Source organism: Geotrypetes seraphini, chromosome 17 (assembly GCF_902459505.1).
Source record: "Geotrypetes seraphini chromosome 17, aGeoSer1.1, whole genome shotgun sequence".
Lineage (NCBI taxonomy): Eukaryota > Metazoa > Chordata > Amphibia > Gymnophiona > Dermophiidae > Geotrypetes > Geotrypetes seraphini.
The window spans coordinates 11,172,424-11,196,362 of record NC_047100.1 but is presented as its reverse complement, the minus strand read 5'-3'; positions in this window follow the sequence as shown (position 1 = coordinate 11,196,362).

The window sequence follows — 23,939 nt, the reverse complement described above, 5'->3', positions numbered from 1 at the left end:
AGACCGCAAAACACTGTCCTTAGACCAGGGAACAAAAGCTGGCGGTCGAAAATCCTGGAAACCACTTTTGAAAGAAAAGAATGGCACCGTCCTCAAAATCACTGCAGACTCCGTGATGCGAAGAAAAGGATCTCTGCACGACAAAGCCTGAAGCTCCGACACTCTCCGCGCCGATGTGACCGCCACAGGGAAGCTGGTCCTAATGGTAAGAGCCTTCAGATTTCTCTTCCTTCACTTCAGTTGGCAAGACCCATCCGCGTGAAGAAGCTGCTTTGCTATTGCTTGTGAAATGGAGGCATGCAGTGGGCACTCATCGCTGTAATTTAAACAACGTGCCATGATATAATTTCCGACTGTTTGGAAGAGTCCCTTCAATTAAAAATTCACTACAGCATTCGGGTTGTTTATGGCGATGACTGCATTGATATGAGTGCTGTGCATTGCTGGTCAAAAATCAAAGCGTGTGGAGTGGGATAATCCCTGCTCAAGAGTTTACAATCTGATTAAAACAGAAAAACAGGACAAACAGGGGTTAGGGAATTTCTCACAGAGGGAATGATCCTATACTAGCCCCTGCTGGACCTTTTCCTTCTTTGTACGTACCTTTTTGGTGAGTGCTCTGTGCTTTTGTTTCTCGTCGCCTTCCTCTGTTTTGTAGTACTTACCTCATAGGGTTGCCAGATTTTCCAATCGGAAAATCCGGACCCCCCCTAGACCCGCCCCCAGGCCTGCCCAGTTCTACCCATCCCCGCCTTCTAACGCCATAATCCTGCCCCCCAGTCCCACTCCAGCCTCGCCCCCTGCTGTCATCCACATGACATCCACACATGCACAGATTTCCTCCCTGCCCGACGTGATTTGAGGAGGCCTTTCAAAACCCGGACAAAGTGCCGGGTTTTGAACAGCTGTCTGGGGAAATCCGGATGTCTGGTGACCCTATTACCTCAGGTTCTGTATTCAGACCTGGCAGCTACCCAACCAACAGTGAAAGTGGGCCTCTGAAGGCAGAAGCCCTGGACCTGGGGTGCGATGTACCATGGAGAATTTGTTCATGTACCCTGCCTGCTCACTATTCCTGGGTCTTCCCTTGTATTAGGCAAGAACTGAATTTTGAGCAGCCATGGAGCTCTTAGGGCCTGCTGTGTGCCAATCACTGACAGGGGTCGCTTCCAGAATCGTGGCTTGAGGGGATCCTAGGCACCAAAAACGTAGACCAGGGTTTCACAGACCTACATTTCCAGCGCCTAGGGTCCCATCAGAATCGCGGCCACTGGCACATAGTGATGTCGAAGACCAGCCGCCGCCCCAACCACAACCAGTTCTGGGCTTCGGCATTGCTATGTGCCACTAGCCGCCAGGGACCTAGGCGCCAGTCCCAGAGGCAGCTTGGCAGCACTTTTTTAAAATTACATTTTAATTGGTTTTAAAGACACAGTCAAGTACCGTGTCATTTAGCATCAATTGAAACAATTAAGTTGGGCGGCGGTAGGACAACTACCGCTGCCTAACTTTCAGTGTCTTGATGAGAATCCGGGCCCAACTAAACTAGCCTGTGGAGAAGAGCATTCCACACTATTTAATAAGATGCACCCACTAAAGCCTCATTTATATATGTATAGATAGAAATTTGATGTAATATATTCTCATTTCTTCTTGGACCAGTTTAGTAAGCACACTAATCGGTATGTATACAATACACCGTTTAATACATAGCATGCTATATTTAATACACACTATTTAATAAGATGCACCCACTAAAGCCTCATTTATATATGTATAGATAGAAATTTGATGTAATATATTCTCATTTCTTCTTGGACCAGTTTAGTAAGCACACTAATCGGTATGTATACAATACACCGTTTAATACATAGCATGCTATATTTAATACACACTATTTAATAAGATGCACCCACTAAAGCCTCATTTATATATGTATAGATAGAAATTTGATGTAATATATTCTCATTTCTTCTTGGACCAGTTTAGTAAGCACACTAATCGGTATGTATACAATACACCGTTTAATACATAGCATGCTATATTGAATACACGCTATTTAATAAGATGCACCCACTAAAGCCTCATTTATATATGTATAGATAGAAATTTGATGTAATATATTCTCATTTCTTCTTGGACCAGTTTAGTAAGCACACTAATCGGTATGTATACAATACACCGTTTAATACATAGCATGCTATATTGAATACACGCTATTTAATAAGATGCACCCACTAAAGCCTCATTTATATATGTATAGATAGAAATTTGATGTAATATATTCTCATTTCTTCTTGGACCAGTTTAGTAAGCACACTAATCGGTATGTATACAATACACCGTTTAATACATAGCATGCTATATTTAATACATGCTAAATAGCATATTAAATAGTACAGTGGTCCTAAAATTATGGCGCTGCAAAATCTATGTGAGAAGCATATGGGGCAGAGAAGGCCATAAGCACAATTTAGTGTTCCTCTTGGAGGGAACTTTTGTTCATTAATCCCTCCCCCCTTTTATAAAACCGTAGCAAGGTTTTTAGTGCTGGCTGCAGCGGTAACAGCTCCGACACTCACAGAATTCCTATGCGCGTCGGAGCAGTTACCACCGCGACCGGTGCTAAAAACCGCACTACGGTTTTGTAAAAGGGAGGGGGTGCTTCCTTTTGCCCTCACAATTGCTTAGTTTCTTTAAATGCTTAGAGAACCAAGTTGAAAGGATGTCACGATGAAGTGCTTTTATCTGTAATGCAATCAACGATTATGTCTACCATTTGCAAGAATATTTTAATATTCATTGAAAAAAAAAAAAAAAACCCCAACAAAAATCTCGGTTTGGAATTCTGATCTGTACAAAATTCTTTCCATTCTGCAGAGCATCTGCAGTTTCTCAGATACAGTCAGATAAATGTTACGCAATCCTTATGGTCAAAAAGCCACACAGTGCACTAGAGAAGAATTTTGGAATCTTTCCGTCTCACTTCACTTGATTCCAACCAGCTAAAGCCAAACCCTAAAGAAGTAATTTTTTCAAGTCATTTTCATGCCTATGTAGACACTGGATATGGTCAGGAGGACCCAGACAACAAATTGAAAGCCGAGTCCTAAGATAGCAATTATAAAAATCTCATGCACGAATACAGGATGTCCGGGGCGGTACTTGGAGAGACCTCCCAGGAAACAGACTTGGGAGTTATGATCGACAAGTCGATGAAGCTGTCCACACAATGTGTGGCGGCGGCTAAAAAGGGCGAACAGAATGCTAGGAATGATAAAGAAGGGGATCACAAACAGGTTTCAGGTTTTTATTTATATTTGATGGATCGCTTATTCAAATTACTAAGCGATTTACAGCTTCATAAAACGGGTTTCATTAAGTAAACAACAAACAAAACTCTTAGAACTAACAATTATAAGACGTACACGAAACGTAAGGATAAAGGGGAAGAAGATCGGAGAAGGTTATCATGCCGCTGTACCAGGCTATGGTGCGCCCTCACCTGGAGTACTGCGTCCAGCACTGGTCGCCGTACATGAAGAAAGACACAGTACTACTCGAAAAGGTCCCGAGAAGAGCGACTAAAATGGTTAAGGGGCTGGAGGAGTTGCCGTACAGTGAAAGATTAGAGATACTGGGCCTCTTCTCCCTCGAACAGAGGAGATTGAGAGGGGACATGATCGAAACATTCAAGGTACTGAAGGGGATAGACTTAGTAGATAAGGACAGGTTATTCACCCTCTCCAAGGTAGGGAGAACGAGAGGGCACTCTCTAAAGTTAAAAGGGGACAGATTCCATACGAACGTAAGGAAGTTCTTCTTCACACAGAGGGTGGTAGAAAACTGGAACGCTCTTCTGGAGTCTGTCATAGGGGAGAACATCCTCCAGGGGTTCAAGACAAAGTTAGACAAGTTCCTGCTGAACGCAGGTAGGACTAGTTGAGGGCCGCTGAGTGGGCAGACTGCTGGGTACGATGGACCACAGGTCTGACCCAGCAGCAGCAATTCTTATGTTCTTATAAAAATTATAAAACTTGTGAAAATAGCAGTAAAAGTAAATGGAACACAGTTTGGCTGAAATGCACATAAATCCATTAGAAAGATTTTTATGCTAGTGATTCAATGTGAAAGAATCTCTCTGGTATTGTGATAAATTCCTAGGCTTTTTCATCTCAACAACTAACTTTTCTTATGGGATGCTACTTATTTATTTTATTGAGATTTAAATAGTAGTTGGCTTGGGTTTGGGAAGAGAGTCCTCCATTTCCCTTATATAGTGTACGCAGAAACGTGGAGGGGCATTTTCAAAACATACTTCTAAGTCCAATTTGGACATGTGGCGCTAGATGTCTAAAGTTGGCAGTAAGAAAATGCCTATTTTCGAAAAGCAAACCACCATACGTCTAGAATGAAAGATTAGGTTTCTCACCTCTGCTAATCTTCCTTCTTGTAAATCTCCTCTGGAGGCTGAACTAGAGGGTTCTTTTATGTCTGATAGCTTCCTTTGGGCTACCTGCCTGGGAGCTTCCTGCATACTCAGTTAGTAGAAAAGCCATGTAGACCTATGACAACTGGAAACAGAAGAAAGAGAGGGCGCGGGAACTCCTGCTACCAGTTAATTCTGCTCAAGAAATCATTATACGAAAAACTACGACCAAAAAAGGCCAACTGGAATCAAACACATAATGTAAACATTATAAAACTGCAAAACATAGGAAATTTATGGAACGTAGACACAGCCTGAAGATCAGAAGGGGCATCCCTCCGGGAACCCCACCAACCCTTAAACCTATAGATGGATATGGGTGACTAAAATTACGCCAGGCCTCCGCGTGTGCGGATTGCCGGACTTGATGGACCGAAGGTCTGATCCGGAGATGGCGGTTCTTATGTTCTTACAAAGGGGAATACGCATGTAATTCTTAGTGAGGCTGGTTAAAGACAGAAATGCAGCTTACCAGTTACTGAAGAGGCGACCTGCAAATCGGACAAAACAGATGTTCAGCCTCCAGAGGAGATTTACAAGAAGGAAGATTAGCAGAGGTAAGAAATCTAATTTTCATTCTTGTATAATCCTTCTGGAGGCTGAACTAGAGGGACATATCAAAGCAGTCCCAAATCTCAAGGGGAGCCCTTTGAACCTACCGCAAGAACAGAAGCGCAAAGGTCATATCACCCTTAGCCGCCACATCAAGCCTGTAAAATCTGGAAAAGGTATGAAAGGAAGCTCACATAGCCACCCGACAAATCTCCTCAGGTGAGACCACATGAGATTCAGCCCACAAGGAAGCCATTCCTCTGGTATAGTGAGCCTTCACCCCAAGGGGAGGCTTCTTCCCTGCTGCCACATAGTCCATGGAAATGGCCGCATGTAACCAACGCAAGATGGTAGCCTTGCAAGCAGGCCTACCCCGGCGTTCGGGGCCCATCAGGACAACCAGACGGTCTGACAGACATAAGTCGTTAGGGGCCTTTATGTATCTCACAAGGAGATGCCGAACATCCAGAGACCGCAAAATGCTGTCCTTAGACCAGGAAACAAAGGCTGGCAGCCGAACATCCTGGTTGATGTGGAAAGAGGAAACCACTTTCAGAAGAAAAGTATGGCACCATCCTCAAAATCACCATAGACTCTGTGATGCGAAGAAAAGGATCTCTGCACGACAAAGCCTGAAGCTTCGACATTCTCCGCGCCGATGTGACCACCACAAGGAAGATGGTCCTAATGGTAAGAGCCTTCAGAGAGATCCCATCCAGGGGTTCATAGGGCGGAGGGAGTGTAAAACCAAATTCAGGTTCCAGGACGGGCAAGGTAGTCGCAAGGGAGGCCGCATTCTCCCTACCCCCCACAAGAACCGGACAATATCCGTGTGAGAATCCACAGAACCTCTGAGGGAAGAGGGACCCAAACAGGAGAGTCTTGCACTCTGAACACGTAGAGAAGAGACCACCAGACCCTTCCTGAGCCATCCTGCAGGAAGTCCAGAACATGAGCCACCGACGGTACCAAAAGGGTCCACCTGAAACCCTTCACTTAGGCTGATAGCATCGATTTCCGCATGCTCTGTAGGAGCATGGCAATAACCACAGAGGAATAACTACTGGCCGTCAAGGCCACTCGCTCAAGCGCCAGGCCAAAAGACCAAAGCGGTCGGGATCTTAAAGTGCAATCGGGCCCTGCGTGAGCAACCTCTGATGGCAAGGAAGACACAGACCTCTCTCAGAGCTGAATCTGACAAGGTATGCGTACCAAGGTCTTTTAGACCAGTCTGACACCACAAGGATCACCAGACCCCTGTGAAAGGACACCCGGCGCAAAACGCACCCTATCATGGACCATGGGGGAAAGACGTACAGAAGTTCCCCTGTGGGCCAAAGTTGAACCAGAGTGTCGAGTCCATCGCTGCCAACCTCTTGTCGGTGGCAGAAGAGTCTGTCTGCCTTCCTGTTCATTTATGACTCCATCAGATCGAAGGTGGGACGACCACAGCGGCGCACTATTGCCTCAAACGCCAGCTCTGACAGGGGCCATTCTCCTGGTCCAGAGTCTGACGACTGAGGAAGTCTACCTGAACGTTGTCAAAGATAACCACATGAGCCGCCGCGGATACAGCCAAGAGATGACGCTCCACCCAAGCAAAGAGCATCTGAGCCTCCAAACCCAGCCAGGGACTCCTCCTGCCCCCTTGCCGGTTGACTAGGAATTGAAAACAAATCATGAGCAGAATTAATTTCAACCATGCAGTGAAGCTGCAGGAACAAACTGAGCAGGACAGGAAGCTCCCGGTCAGGTAGCCCAAAGGGGAGGGATCATCTTTTAGTTGCCCTGCAGCTGAAGCTATCAGACATACAAGAAACCTCTAGAGGGATTGTATAAGAAATATATATATATATATATATATATATATATTGTTGTTTTTTTTTAATCCTCTATCTGGACGTCCAGGTCATTGGGATGCCCAGACCACCAGGACGTCTATCTTTATACCACATTTTTTACCAAAATTTCATCCAAGTTCCAAGCGCCCAGAACAAGACCATTTGGACATGGGAGAGGGGTCAGTCCTGTAATGGCCTGGGCACCTAGACATGGCAACAGAGCACTGAGGCACCTTAGAGGGTACTACTGTGAACTTCACAAAAAAGGTGCCAGATAACATCCACCAAAACTCCCTTATAGGTTATGGTGATCCCCCCAAAAACATCCCCACTATACTCACCTCACTACAACATCAATAGCCCTAATGGCTGCAGGTGGCACTTATATGGCAGTAGAGTAGGGTTTTAGGGGGGTTGGTGGGCTCACATTTTCCACCATGAATGTAGTTAGAGTGGCTTATGGGACTTGTTATTCCTGTCTAGGGTAGTAGCCCACTCACCAGGCTACTTAAGACACCTGTGTGCAGCCCTACTAGGCTTTCCTATACCAGGTGTTGATGTTCTGGAGACCAGTATGTATGTTTGCATTCTGATCTTTGTGGGTGTGAGGGGGGGTCAGTGAGCACTGGGGGAGTGTGGGGGTGTCTTACCTTGATGCATGCAGTGGACATCTGCTCAGTTTGTGACACTTAGACCCTTCTAAAACAGGTCTACTTCCAAACATATAAGTTCTGTCCAAGATGTCTTGAATATGTTTGATTATCGCTGCAAGACATCCGTGTCTAACCCACCCTTGAGACCGCCCAAAGCCACCCATAACATGCTTCCACCACGCCCATCTTGTGCTCCGAACATATAGAAGCTGGAACACCTCACTAGACACACAGAAAGACGGTTTTGATTATTGACACTTGGACATCCTGGCGATTAGAATGTCTGAGTGCAGATTTAGGATGCTTTTTGGACATCTATGTGTTTTGATTATGAACCCCCATATCCACATAAATTGCTTCTTATAAAATACTACTAGTGTATAATAATAATAGTAATAATTTTATTTCTTATATACCGCCCAACCAGAAGATCCGGGCGGTTCACAGCCAGAGAACTGAGGCATATCAGTGAAGATGCAAGATACAGTAGGATTTGGTAGGATTCAATGCTATAGAATACAATAAAATACAACATGATAGAATGTAGAGTGAAGGAAAGCGAAGTCATCGCATAAATTTACCAAACAGATAGGTTTTCAGTGATTTTCTAAACTCAAAGTAGGATTGGGAGTGGGCAATCAGAGTGTAAATGAGTATGCGATGATACCATACCATACTGATTCTTGTATCACGCAAATGTCAATAAGGAATCATTGTGGCTTACATAATATTAGAAATGATACACAGGTACAGACTTCATATACATGAATACGTTATAACAGGTCAGTACAGTGAGGCGAATAGAAAGCTAGTCACTGGTCAAGAAGGTCTTCTTTCGATTAAGACAGCTGAGAACAATCAGATCAGCCCTAAGCCCAAAAAACTTCAGGACAGTGGCCCAAACAGTCCTCCTCCCCTACTTGGACTACTGTAACTCCCTCTACTGCCACATCGCAGAGAAAGACCTTAAGAAACCGCAGGTACTCCAAAACACAGCAGCAAGGCTTATCCTGAGCAAAACCAAATATGAGAGGACAAGTCCACTTCTTAAGGAATTACACTGGCTACCAGTCAAATGCAGGGTTCAGTTCAAAATTGCGTGTATGGTCCCATAAAGCCATATATGGAGAAACTCGGCTGGACTCACATCTGCTATCCTGGTCTTGCAGTCTTTCAACGACTCGAGGACAATTCAACGTTGGAAGCTGCCACTCTCTTCCCCACGCCAGGCAGAGAAAAGCGATATTCGAGTCCACCTTTGAATTCCAAGGACCCAAAGTCTGGAACAAACTTCCAAGCAGCTTACGACAACTTACTACATACTTCCAATTTAGGAAGGCATTGAAAACGCAGCCTGGAGAGAAGGTCTGGGCCAGCCAAACAGCGATTGGCTGGCCCAGAACCCTCTCTCCGACGTCAGAATTGATGTCGGGGGGGGGGGGAGGCTTGTGGGTTGGCGGTGTGCTATCGCTGCACGTGCCTGGCCCTTCCTTGCCCGGAGTTGCGGTGGGGGATGATTGGAGCTGTCAGGTGGCGGCTGCGGGTGGGGCGGGGTGCAGGGGTGGATGTAGTGTCTCGGCGGCGGCTTCAGCAGGGGGCTGGCAGGGAGAGATCCCAGGTGGCGGTCAGCCCGCGTATCTCCAACAGGCGGCCCCCGTACCCTCAAGGTTGAGAAACATTGTGCTAGAAATTATACATGTGCTGCTTTTTTTCCGATTGCAAAAATTTTTTATTGAGGAAAATGAGAACACACAAAATATAGAACATACCAAATACTCCAGTACAAACCAAACAGTTGTAACATGACTCTTTGTAACAAGGCCAACAGATTGCAATAATTAAAACAGCTCACCCACCCTCATTACCCCCCCCCAACCCACCCCCCAAGGTCCTGGAAACAAAATAATAATAGTGGTATAGGAAGCAAAAAAAAATAAAAAAAAATTATATATTATTCAACCATCCCTCCGAGCCTTCCAATCAATATATGGCTTCCACCGATGCAGGAACATACCCAGATTATGATGTTTTATAGCAGTTAATTGGGACATACGAAATACAAAATCCAATTTATTAACCATTTGTAATTTGGAAGGTAGCGTTTCCTGACGCCGGGCAGCAGCCAATGCTAAACGCACCGCCGTAACCATAGTTGCAATAATACGGGAAAATTTAGAAGGAACTCCCTGTGGTGTCAAATTTAAAAGTGCACACCCCAAATCTTTAACCATAAGTACTCCACAGATCTCTGATAAAACTGAAAACACCATATCCCAAAAGGGACCCACCCTTGGACAAGCCCACCAAATATGTTCGAATGTACCGGAAGCCCCACAGCGGCGCCAACATTCATCTGAAGAGGTCATAATGCCACTTTACAGAGCAATGGTCAGACCTCACTTGGAATACTGTGTCCAACACTGGTCTCCATACCTTAAGAAGGATATAACTCTGCTGGAGAGGGTGCAGAGACGAGCCACGAAACTAGTCAAAGGAATGGAGAATTTGAGCTACGAGGAACGTCTCAGAAAACTGGGACTGTTCGCCCTAGAGAAGAGAAGACTGCGAGGGGATTTGATAGAGACTTTTAAAATATTAAAAGGATTTGATAAAATAGACCAAGAAGCAGCATTGTTAACATTTTCGGAAGTCACACGGACACGGGGTCACAGCCTGAAACTGAGTGGCAGCAGGTTCAGGACAAACGTCAGGAAGTTCTGTTTCTCACAGCGAGTGGTTGGCGCTTGGAATGCTCTCCCGGAGGAGGTTGTGGCGGAGACTACTGTTCTGGATTTCAAGCGCAAGTTGGATGCACATCTTCTTGAAAACCATATCGAGGGATACGGGAAATCCGGGTCTCCCAAAAGATGTACTTAAAAGGGCCACCGCGTGCGCGGAACGCCGGACAAGATGGACCTCGGTCTGATCCGGTGAAGGCATTTCTTATGTTCTTATGTTCAGGAGTATGATATCAGCGATACAGAATTTTGTTCCCATTTTCCACCATATTACTGGCAATAGACGGCTTAAGGAGAGAACGCAGTGTAAATTTCCAGTGTTCCGCTGTTAAAGTTTGACCCAGGAGTGTCTCCCAATAAGCAAAATATTGCACTGGGGGGTTTATTTTCCGATTGAATTTTAATAAAGTATTAATGCAATCAGAATGAAAAGAAGCAAGTTTTTATGGTTTAAAAATGAAAGGTTGTTCTTTAAAAACTAGTATATTTGAGATTTTCTCTTTTAGGTATGCATTCTAAGACTACTACATTGCAAAGTGTGTGGGGAGCAATTAGTGACTGCATTTAAGCAAGTAATTTGGGCTTCTAATTTAAGCAAAGGAAACAATAATGGTGGCCTTAATTTCATAAATTACTACTGCTACTTTGAGTTTGACATGTGTTTAATGACCAGGCAGATGGAAACACGAAACCTAATGCCGCTTGGCAGACAATTGTTACTGATAATCACCTCCATAAATCTATTGATGGTAATCTGTTATGAAGAGATTCGGTTAATTCCAAGCAGAAGTGCTCTGTTCTTCAGCCTCAAGACGTAGCCTGAAGCAGCAGTGCGAAGGACCATGTATTTCATAAACGTTTTCAAGGAAACTAAAAGGGAACTAGAGCTGCCCTTTGAAAAAAAGCAGGTCACAGCATATCTAGTACAGTTTGGATCACTTTTACAAAAACCGCATGCTTTTCTAATAAAGATACTTTGTTTTGTAAGAGTCAGATCATTGGAGAGCAATGAACTGGGCCTTGAAATATGCTTTTTCAGCATACTTTTGTAGACAGAGAACTCCGAGGAACTACCTGTGGGACTTGAGTCATTTAAGAGGGAATATTGAATGAGAAAGAGTATTATTGGCTGTAAGACAGAATCTAACGTCTTAGTATGCTTTGGAAAGAAAACAACTTGTAACTCCAGAGGACATGTAGATACTAACCTTGTGGAAAGTAATATATCAAATGATATTCTAAGTGGTATTTGCATGTAGTCCCCAAGGGCCGCAAATAGGTTGGATTTTCAGAATATCTGTAAGGAATATAAATGGGATAGATTTGTATACAATAGAGGTAGTAGAAATGAAAAGCTATTTTATGCATATTGATAAAGGGTACCCTGCCCACCTTGAGCCGTTTGTGGTAGAGAAAAATTGCAAGTTTCAGGAGGCGCTAGTTTGTTAGGGTATGCAGACATCAAAGAGATGTCTAATATTCATTAAAAAATAAATAAAAGAGAGAAATACCAAAAGTCGCACAAGTTACAAGAAACAAAAATAATTTTTAAAAAAACAAACAAAACCACAGTAGGAATGACCAAATAAAACAAGAAAGAATGATCTAGCACAAAAATGTCCTTTATTATGGTAAATCACATAAATCTTTGAAGCTGCAATGCATCCAAATTCAACACAGGCCATATTTCACCACTGACACCTACAGAAGGAGTCTATAACACTGAAAGAACGACAGTATCTGATATTTCTATACAGTAAAACTATAGTAAGGGGTTCATTTTCAAAAAAGATATTAGTACAAAAGACGGCATAAACTGGACATTTACGAAACGGACGTTTTAGACATCTCTCTGGTCATTTTGTCACCAGGGTATCTAAATCATAAGGGGGTATGCAAGAGACATGTTTTGGGAGGGATTAAGGTGGGCTTGGCACTTGGATGTTTTACAGAGATAATCAAACATTTTACAAAATGTTCAGGGCACAATTTGGATGTTTTAAAAATGAATAAGGGTCAAAAAGGGCCACACTTGGCCGGTAACATATGGTTAGAAATATTGGCCATGTAGGGTTGATGGCAGGATTTTTTGGCCTTGTAACGGTTGACCACAACTTAACATTGGCAGCCAAATATGGTGTCCCCCTCCCTCCCTAATTTGTGCTCCCTCCCTTCCTTCTGTGTCCCTCCTCCCTCCCATGTTCCATCGTTCCCCTATTCCTCCCTCCCTCCATTCTGTGTCCTGAGTTTGTGCCCCCCTCCAGTGGGTGTACCTCTGTTCTGGTTGTCTCCCTCTTCCTCCTTCCTCAAGTCGCAGATCCTCCATGCTGAAAATGGCTGAGGCAGAAGCCATCCCTCTGATGTCAGAGGGACTTCTCTCGAGGTTAGAGGGAAGGCTTTCAGCTCGGCTGTAAGTAGAATACGGGTCCTCCATGCTGCACGCACTTGAACTGGAAGCCTTTCTTCTGACATCAGAGGGCCTTCCCCCAAGGTCACAGTGAAGGCTTCCGGCTCAGCCACGTACAGGACCCAAGGCTTGAGGAAGGAGGAAGAGAGAGACGACCAGAGCAGAGTACACTGGCGGGAGGGGAGCACAAACTCGGGACACAGAGCAAAGGGAGGGAGGAAGAGTGGCATGTTGGGACATTGGAAGGAGGGACACAGAAGGAAGGGAGGGAGCACAAACTAGGGAGGGACAGCCATGTGAGGTGGGCACAGACTCTGGGCAGAGAACGGTGGGAGGGAGAAAGAGGGGCACGTTGAGCCACAGGAGGGAGGAGGGACACAGAAGGAAGGGAGGGAGAACAAAATATGGAGGGAGGGAGACAGGGAGACACCACATTTGGACGCTAACATTTGGCCATGTAATAGTTGGCCACCAACATGGCCAACAGAGGCTGCAGCCAAACATGGTTCCAGTCAAAGGTTAGCGGCCAAACGTTCATGGCCAAATGTGGCGAGTCGATATTTTCATCCCTCCAGATGACCACTAGAGGGATGAAAATATGCCCCCCAACACACACACACACACACTCCCCCAGTGGTTACTGTCCCCCTTTCACCCCCAAATATCTGCATGAAACAGTACATGTCTATCTGTATGACAGCTGCAGATACTATGACCAGTCCTAGTAGAGCTGCAAGCAGGTCGCAGGAGCAGCCTGGTGGGCAGTGCAGTGTACTGCAGGGAAGAGGACCCAGGCCTATATGCCACTTGGGGTATAAAGTGTGAACCCACAAAAACCCACCCAAAATTCTCTGTACTGCCATACAGGTGACACCTGCAGGCATAAGGGCTATTGTGGTGGTAGACAGGTGGGGGAGTTTTGGAAGGCTCACCATATTATGTACAGGGGTTAATGGTAAAATGAGTACCTAGGACCTTATATGTGAAGTTCACTGCAGTGTTTCCTAGGCTGCCCCACTGCTCTGCTGGCATGTATGAAAAGCCAGTCCATTCAGCATGCTGGCCCCTCCTATGTGCAAATGGCTTGTTTTGGACTTTTTTTTCAATAATTGCAAAAAAAAAAAAAAAAAAAAAAAAAATCAGATGTCTAGCTAGAGAAAACATCTAACAGGGCCATTTTGGGGGGAAAAAATGAACATTTACTTTGCCTGATTTTGGGACGTTTTCCACAAAATGCCCAACGTTGGACTCCACATCACTCTTTACCCAATGAGTGCATCTCTCAGGAGCTGACTGTGCATGAAGAGTGAACATTCTGTCAGAGTTATGGAGTCCTGATCCAGGCATCGATGCCGAGAAATGGTCCGTGTTGAATCTGGATGCATTGCACCTTCCAAGATTTATGCAATTATTCTGTTCTAGATAATTCTTTCTTGTTTGTTTGGTTATTCCCACCGTGTTTTGCTTTTTTTAAAATATTCACAGAAACCGTCAGAGTTACCACGCAAGACTGTGATGAGCCTTACTAACAGCTAGCAAGAAATCCAACCCAAAAGGAGTTATTCATTCATCATGGAATCTGAAAAGGAATATCACCTTAATTTTTCAGCATACTGGTAGCCAAGATATTACTACTCCTACTGTTAATTATTTCTATAGTGCTACCAGAACGCATGCAGCGCTACACAGAGTCACAAAGAATAAGAAAACAGTCCCTGCTCAAAATAGTAAACAATCTAAACAGGCAAGACAAAAAGAATGTCATGGATACAATTAAGGGGAATGGTTAATCAGTTGGCTAGGATGTTGGACAGAGAAGTAGGGTAAAGGATTGAAGGCTATATCAAAAAGGTGGGTTTTCAGTCTGCTTTTAAACATGGGAAGGGAAGGGGATTGCAGGACAAACTCGGGTAATTTATTCCAGGCATAGGGGGCAGCTAGATGAAAGGAACAAAGTCTAGAATTTGAAGTGGAGGAGAAGGGTATGGCTAAGAGTGATTTATTTGAGGAGAGAGAAGCGAGGAGAGATATTGAGGGACAGAAGAATGAACACACTTGTAGGTCAGCAATAAGATCTTGAATTGTATACGAAGGCAGATAGGGAGCCAGTGAAGTGACTTAAGGAGAGGGGTGACATGAGTGTAGCGAGGTTGCTAGAAGGTACTGATTGCTGTCAGTATTGATTGTCTGAAAATATACTCCCTGATCTTTAAACTCTGTGCTTAGGGTTCACACTTTAAATGTTGACTGTGGTATTTAAATTTGTACCTGGATATTCAGTGCCATTGGAACTTATCTAGGTATTGCCAATAGTCAGCTATTTTGCTTTCCTAACATGTCCAGAGAATTCTCTCGCTGCAGTTTTTTTTGAGGTGCTTCATTCAAGATCTGTTACACCTGATGACAAATTGTGGTTTCAGTTATATTGATTTATATGTGATTTGTTAGCTGCTTGATGTACATACATGCTCTGTACATCACCATCATTTTCAGAGTGACAAGGTCCTCTCAACCAGTTAAGACATTACACTTTCAAGGAAATGTTTTGAGACTCCTGATGCAGGCCAAGTGAAAAACATTTGTGTAAGTTCAACTTCCAAGTTTTACATTAGAGAATGACACAGAGACAGAATTTGTCCCCGTCGATGCGGATAAACGTGGGAATCCATCTCTTGTCATTCTTTAGTGTCTATGTTAACCTCAGTCCTTCTACACCAGCATTCTTCAATGCAAGGCTTGAGGGTCAGTGTCTGTGCCCATTCATACTCTGGTTCTTCCCTCTCTCCTTAAAGAATGACATGGGGATGGTTTCCCATGGTTAACCACAGGGATGGGGACAAATTCTGTCCCTGTGTCATTCTCTATTTTACATTAAATACCTTTAGCACCACAAGGTTTTCTCCACTGTTTTGGTTCTCTGTCTTTATCATCTGGATCAGTGGTTCCCAACCCTGTCCTGGAAGCCCACCAGGCCAATCGGGTTTTCAGGCTAGCCCTAATGAATATGCATGAGAGAAATTTGCATGTAGTGGAAGTGACAGGCATGCAAATCTGCTCCATGCATATTCACTAGGGCTATCCTGAAAACCCGATTGGCCTGGTGGGCCTCCAGGACAGGGTTGAGAACCACTGATCTGGATAATGCCATTAAAAGTTGCAGACCGAGCACAGATACTGCTACCCAGATTAGGGTTACCAGATTTTACTATTGTAAAATCTGGACCCATAGCCCCGCCCCCAGCCCCGCCCAGTTCTATTACGCCCCTGCCTCGATCCCCCAGCCCCGTCACTGTCAACCTGTTCTCATGCTCGGAGCCACAGCGGGAGGGCATCTGTGCGTGCGCAGGGGCGACACGATGATGTCACACGCATGCGCCCAAGCATATGATGTCACCGCGTTGCATGCGCAGATGCCCTCCCAGCGTGGTTCCGAGGTGGAAGCTTTTCATAACCCGGACAAAGTGGCAGGTTTTGAAAAGCCCTCCGGACATGTCCTCTAAAAAGAGGACATGCCCGGGTAAATCCGGACGTCTGGGAAAAAACAGAGTAGCTTTGAATATCAAGTCCATGGCATCTAAGTATAATAATTATTGAACTTTAATAAAGTGGTCCCAGCAACGTTTACCTGGAAGAACCCCATTTCTTTGAGCTCTAGAACACAGGTGTCAAAGTCGGTCCCAGAGGGCCGCAATCAAGGCGGGTTTTCAGGATTCCCCCAATGAATACGCAATGGATCTATTTGCGCGCACTGCTTTCATTGTATGCTAATAGATCTCATGCATATTCATTGGGGAAATCCTGAAAACCCAACTGGGTTGCAGCCCTCGAGGAGGGACTGCTCTAGAAGTTTAAGCATGGTCAGACATGGCTGCTACTAGGATGGGGAGCACCATGAAAAACTCAGAGAAAACAGGAGATTCCTCCTTCCCAGATCGTGGAAGGCAAAGAAACAAACAAAGAAGGTGACTGGTTGGTGCTCGATCTACCTTTATTAGATAATATGGCACTGACTTGATCGTGTTTCGGCCTATAAAGGCCTTCCCGAGGAGTCTGATTGTATGAACTAAGGAGAAGGGTATTGGGGATTCACAAACATGTGACACTTTTCTTTTAGTCTTTAAAAAGAGACTCTTATTTGGTCGCCTGTCGGCAAAAGAAAGATCATATAATTATTTGAAGTAAATCAAGGGATCATGTGTCCGCCTTGTAACCCACATACAGTGGCTGAAGGCAACAATCCCCTATGGAAATGAAACTAAAAAAGTAATAAGAGTAATTCTGAAAAACTGGATGAGAAAGCATCCGAAGGACGACAGAGATTGTCCGATGTCCGGAACAGCAATGACTCGATTACTAACTCACCATAGCTGATAGTTGTCTGAATTATATCAGCTTGCAAATGATCAAATAAAATGGGATGAACGTAATGATAAAATTCTCAGTAGAAATGGACTCTGCTAATATATTTTCTATTGTCAGGTAACATCAGTTATCTATATCACTGACATTCCAGGGGAAATTCTAAAACCGGAACTCCTACTTTGGTGCAAGTAGGCACCTAAGTTAATTGAAGAACACTGTTAGAAACGACAAAAAACAGCGAGGAAGAAGTGCCAACCGGTGCCTAAATAAAAGGTGTCAGAATCGTGCCTATATAATCACTTTAGGCCGCCAAACGCTAAAGTAGGCATGGCCAATACCAGAAGTGGCGTTAGGTGGCATAAAACACCTACAAAGGCACGATTCACACAAAGATAGGCACCGGAAATATAGGCCCGGAAAAAACCCTGGCCTACCTTTCCGGCGCCTGTTTTTCCCCACGGTCGTGATTCTGAAACCAGCACCGATGCATGGTTGATACCCGATCGGCGACTGCTCCGGTTACAGAATCCGGCCCGACTCGTCTATGCCGTCCTACGAGCGTAGACTCGATTTTAAAGACTTTGGTTGCAGCCCTCTGCCTAAATTCCCTTGGAGCAATGCCTGAAATGTGGACATGGGGACCCTTCCAGGAGCGCGCTAGTTTAAGTTCGGAGTAGGAAAGTTTATGGATTACATTCTTTATGCTTTATTATACACAGCATGCCAGTATCCATAATGCGTCGAAGTACTTATGTACACCAAAGTCTGATATGATTTATTTGGTTATTGCAATAACATTTTAGTTCTATTTTATCTGCGAGTTCATGGAATGTTTTAAATCCGAGGCTAATGGAAGCCAATCAATCATCACATTTTCAAAGTAGAAATTATTTAAGGTTTTGTACTACACGGAGCTAATCACTGGATAGAGATATGTGTATCCTATTGTTTTGACTGATGTCACTCAGTCTTCCTTAGCCTGACCTGAATGATAATCTAAGTGCTGAAGTTAACCAGACAAATGGATATGAGCCTCTGGCCTCTTTCTGGACCAGCCGCCTTTTTAGCACTAAAAACTTAATACGTCCCCGATAGCAGCTTGCAGCTGCTCCGACTCATACCCTTGAGAATTAAGTTGCAGTAATGGAAAGTGACAGTGCACACTCTTTTTTTTTTTTCCTCTCTTACCCTAAAGATTTTGTCCATCAAACACTGGAGCAATCAGCAGCTATGAAGGAGCTTGGTAAACTCACAGATGTTTCCTAGTGCATGTGGTGGCCTCCTCACACTACATATTTAAGTAATTATTAGTCGTGTTTACATGAACGAGTGACATAGCATCAGCTCTTACCGTGTTTCAGTTCTTTGCGGAGAAAACGTGAACGAGAGAGAATGTTTTGTCCAATGAACGCATTTCCACTTCCTGATGCTCTGTTGTGACATATTTGTTTATTGTTATCTTGCGTTTTTACTTGAAAATGATTAAAACTTATTGAACTTAAAAAAAAAAATAATAATAAAATTGTGTGCACTGAACCCAGGCTCTTGCTTGCTAAATTTCGCAATGGTGCAGCCGGTTTTTTAAGTCCACCTCAGGCAACTGAAGCCAAAACAAATTTGTGCATGCATCTACTTGCTCAAATTTGAAGTTTAATTATTCATTTTCAGTGACGCGTGTATTAGGACAGGAAAAAACATAGATGGAAGATTAACTGGCAACCCATAAATCTGTCCAGGAATTCACCTTTGCAAAACAATTAGTTAAAAAAAACAACTAAAAAACTAAAACTTAGCTTTATATTCCGGGTCATCAACCAGAGGAAGCTTGACTCGGTTAACAATAATTAAAAACAATGCTAAGATTGCAAGGAGATTAATTTTCAAAATATTTAACAAATAACTAAGTTTTTAATGATTTGCGCAAGAATTGAAAAGTTAAAGGGAGTTCATTCCATAATTGAGAAAATTTAAAAGCCAAAGAAAGGCTAAAGTCCTAGAAGGAAGAGAAAGCTCTTTTACTTATAAGAGAACAGTCATTCATTGTGGAAAAGAAGATTATAAAGTATTTTCCCAGGGTTCTTTGCAAAAAAATATAAGGAGTCATTTCTCTTATTCAATTCTACATGAGAATTTGGCTGATCACTACACTCATTAAGCTAGACCAGTGGTCTCAAACTCGCAGCCCGGGGGCCATATGCGGCCCGCCAGGTACTATTTTGAGGCCCTCGGTATGTTTATCATAATCACAAAAGTAAAATAAAACCGTTTCTTGATCATATGTTTCTTTAGCTATAAATGACAATATTATTATTAAGACTTAGCCAAAAAGGAAAGATTTATAAACTATAAAGAGTTTTACCTCATGCAAAATTGTCATTCCTTTAATAAGACATCAACTTTTTTTTTTTTTTTTAGGCCCTCCAAGTACCTACAAAGCCAAAATGTAGCCCTGCAAAGGGTTTGAGTTTGAGAGACCACTGTGTTTGCACATGATTTAGGAGTCCTTTTACTAAGCTGTGAAAAGAACTGGCTTCAGCGTACCCTTATGTGGGTCTTTCCCACGAGCTATTGCATTTTTACCCAGCCATAAAACACCTTTTTTTCGCAGTTTTTTCATTACTGGCTGTGCACTACTCATAATATTGCCATTAGTACAAGGCCTTTTTTTAAAATTACCCCGGCAGTACTTATCACCATCTATTTTGTAGGCGAAATGGGCTTCCACGTTATCTGTGTGTTAACCAGTTAGTTGCACTAACTGGTTAGCACAGGAACTCCCACTCTCTGCCCCCGACATGCCTCCTGAAAATAAGGATTCCAAAGAAATATTTTCTGGGCCGTTAGGGCACAGAAATGCAAAAGCTAACAGGTGATGCTTTAGTCCATCTTTTGCTGCATTTAGATCATGTTAATGATAATTTCTGACCCAATAGAGAATCAAAATAACAAAATTGTTAAATGAACAAGTGAGCAATTCAGCTTTAGTTATTAAAAAAAAAAATCCATGAGTAATATCTCATACTATTAGATACTTATCCATATAAGAAAAAAAAGTATGATGTAATTGGATTAAGTTGAAAGATATGCATCTAATTTTTTTCCATTTAGAATATTGATGATTCTTCCCTGGGTATTAACATTCTAGAACACTCTCATAGTCCCTGTAGGGTAATAGCAGTATTATCACATGTGAACAAGGAGGAAAAAAGTGTCCTTCCAATATGTGACAATTAGTTTAAGGTCTATGGGACATCAAAAAGTCGAATAGTCCTTTATCCTCAACTGTAATAGATCAAGAAAGGACAGAAGATTTCCCTATAACATGTTTGAATGAGATTATTTGTTTAAATTGAAAGATAAGACAAATTTTATTCAAGAACAGCACTCTAGAAAAGTTGTAAATTACTACACTTTTCCCTCCATATTCGCGGTTTCAGCATTTGCAGTTTCGATTCACGTTTTCTAGCTTGCTGGCTCCTCCCCTCCAATTACATCAGCTTGCATAGAGAAATTGCTGATTCCAAGCGTTTACAGAGAAAATCGCTGATTCCCAGCACTTTCTTCACTGTGTTTTGCCTCTCCTTCAGAAACAGGCGAAGTCTCCCGCCATGTTATTCGCGGTTTCACCATATTCACAATAGTTTTTAATAGAAAACAGCAAATAACATGAAAAAGTTATTCACGGTTTTTCAGTATTTGCAGTTTTGTTAATCCTCTATCACAGCGAATACAAAGGGAGACCCCATAGACATCGTATATCTAGATTTCTAAAAAGCCTTCGACAAGGTACCCCATGAGCGCCTACTAAAGAAGCTGTGGAGCCACGGGGTGGAAGGGGACGTGCATAGATAGATCAAAAATTGGCTGGCGGACAGGAAGCAGAGGGTAGGAGTAAAGGGACACTACTCTGACTGGAAAGGGGTCACAAGTGGTGTCCCACAGGGGTCAGTGCTGAGACTGCTGCTGTTCAATATATCCATTAATGATCTGGAAACAGGGACTAAGTGTGAAGTTATAAAATTTGCGGATGACACAAAACTCTCCAGTAGGGTCAGAACTGTTGAGGAATGCAAAGAACTACAAAGTGACCTGAACAAACTGAGTGAGTGGGCAGAAAGATGGCAGATGAGCTTCAATGTTTAGATTGTAAAGTCTTGCACATAGAGAAAAGGAACTCGATGGGAGGGAGGGTACTGGTGGAAGGCAACCTAGAAAAAGACTTGGGGGCATTGGTGGATAAAACGATGAAGACGGCGGCACAATATGCAGCAGCCTCAAAGAAAGCGAACAGAATGTTGGGTATTATCAAAAAAGGCTGTGGCCCTTTTCTGCCGTCAATTTCTATGTTTCTATGTTTCTATGTTTCTACCAGAACGAAGGAAGTTATCCTGCCGCTGTATCGAGCGATGGTGCGCCCGTATCTGGAGTACTGCGTCCAGTACTGGTCGCCGTACCTTAAGAAAGATATGGCGATACTCGAGAGGGTCCAGAGAAGAGCAACAAAGATGATAAAGGGCATGGAAAACCTTTCATATGCTGAAAGGCTAGAGAAGCTGGGGCTCTTTACCCTGGAAAAGCGGAGACTTAGAGGGGACATGATAGAGACTTCATAAAATCATGAAAGGCATAGAGAAGGTGGAGAGGGACAGATTCTTCAGACTAGCGGGGACATCAAAAACAAGATGGCATTCAGAAAAACTGAAAGGAGACAGATTCAAAAACGAATGCTAGGAAGTTCTTCTTCACTCAGAGGGTGGTGGACACCTGGAATGCGCTACCAGAGGAGGTGGTAGGGCAGAGTACGATTTTGGGTTTCAAAATGGGATTAGATGATTTCCTGAAGGAGAAAGGGATTGCAGGGTATAGATAGAGGGTTACTATACAGGGTACTACAGGATTAGGTTATAAACAATTTAGATGGTGGAGAACTGACAGGTCATGGACTTGGGGGGGCCACCGCGGGATCGGACTTCGAGGCAATGCTTATGTTCTTATGTTCAAATAGCAAATGGATAAAAGTTCCAATTTCTTTGCAGCAAGACCAGCAGCTGTCAGATGATTACATTACATTACATTACGGATTTCTATTCCGCCTATACCTTGCAGTTCAAGGCGGATTACAAAAGAATTGACTGGACATTTCCAGAGATGTAAACATTTCAGAGGAGATTACTGGACATTTTCCGGTGAGGATGCAAAAATTTTTTTTTTTTTTTGGGTAACTGGAATTTTCTGGATGAAGGTGAGAGGTTGGTGAAGTGAGTTGGTGGTAGGTAAGGGGGTTAGGGTTTTTGGATGAATTTTTTGAAGAGCAGGGTTTTGATTTCTTTGCGGAACGTTTTGAAGTCGTCCGATGTTGTCAGCAGGTTGGTGACAGATTGGTTGAGTTTTGCTGCTTGAGTTGCCAGATGATGATGAAAGTCTAACTTTTAATTTCCTGGGAGTCCAAAGCGAGCTATGTTGCTGCAGCTCTGTTTGAAACCAACAGCTAATAGACATAACGAAATGACTCAATCAGTCAGAAATGGCTTCTAGCCAATCAAATTGCCTGTTCAAGGTTAAATGGTTAGCGCCACTGAAAATGACCACTTGTGTTTAAAGCAAAACCAGCTCTTTGGGGGCATTTTGGGGGCGGAGTTGGCACTTGGTTGGTCAAGGTAACCGCATAAATACAAGTAGGACCTTAACCAAGTCAGTTCTATCTTTATGAAGTGTCCTATAGCCGTTTAAGTGTTGAAAATTGCACTTAACCAGCTATGATTTAGCCAACTCCAGAAATCCAGAAATTCAGCGCTGAAGTCCGGACACGTTCTGGTATTGAGTTTCTTAGCATAACACCGATTGACCCTAATAAGGTTGGGGTTTTTTTTTTTTTTTTATGTATTTATTACCATTTAATCATTATTCACAAGAACATTCTTGTTAAAGAAAGGAAATCATAATATCTAGGCATTACAGCAAAAATAAAGAAATTATATAAATCTGGGAAGGGACCAGGAAAAATTAAAGAAGAGATTATTTATTACAAGAATTACTTATATAGGCATGACTTAACAGCGGTTCACAGTCATTCACGCGTGGGAGAATTGCACGCAAGACTCCAGCGCGCTGCTGTAAAAGTTAATTTTAAAGAGCTCCGATGGGGGTGTGTGAGGAGGAAACCCCCCCAGTTTACTTAATAGTGTTTGCGCTGCCGTTGGGGGGGTGTTGGAAGGGTTGTAACCCCCCCCCCCCATTATAGAGGAAACAACTTTTCCCCAATTTTTAGGAAAAAGTTAATTTTTCTGGATAATGTGGGGGGTTGCACCCCCCACAGCCCCCCAACGGCAGCATAAACAGTATTAAGTGGGGGGTTCCCCCCCAAAACCTCCCCATCGGAGCTCTTTAAAATTAACTTTTACAGCGGCGCGCTGGAGTCTTGCACGCAATTGTCTAGGCCAAAATGTCGGCGCGGCTTTGTCCGGCGTGCTTTTGTCCCGTCACCCCTAACAGCTATCCTTGCATTGTATTTAACTGTTTTCTAAGACTAACACCCCCCCCCCCACACACACACATATTTTAGCCCCAAATATTTAATCATACATTTGCGCGGATATGACAAAAGGAACGAGGCCCCCCCCAGAGAAACCACTTCAGGTCTCATTGCGAGAAATAATTTCCTTTGCTCTTGCATTTGTCTAGTCACGTCTGGGAATATCCAAACCTTTTTTTACCATAGAATGAGAATTTTTGGAAAACAATCTGAAGATGGCGTTAACATCCTGCTCAAACACAGAAGATCCTAATAAAGTTGCTCTTTCAGAATTTTCAGTTATAGGTGATTCAAGAATATCAGTAAACATTTAAAGGTGCTTCGCCTGCATTTATTTGTAAGTTCTCCGAGTCAACTCCCATTTC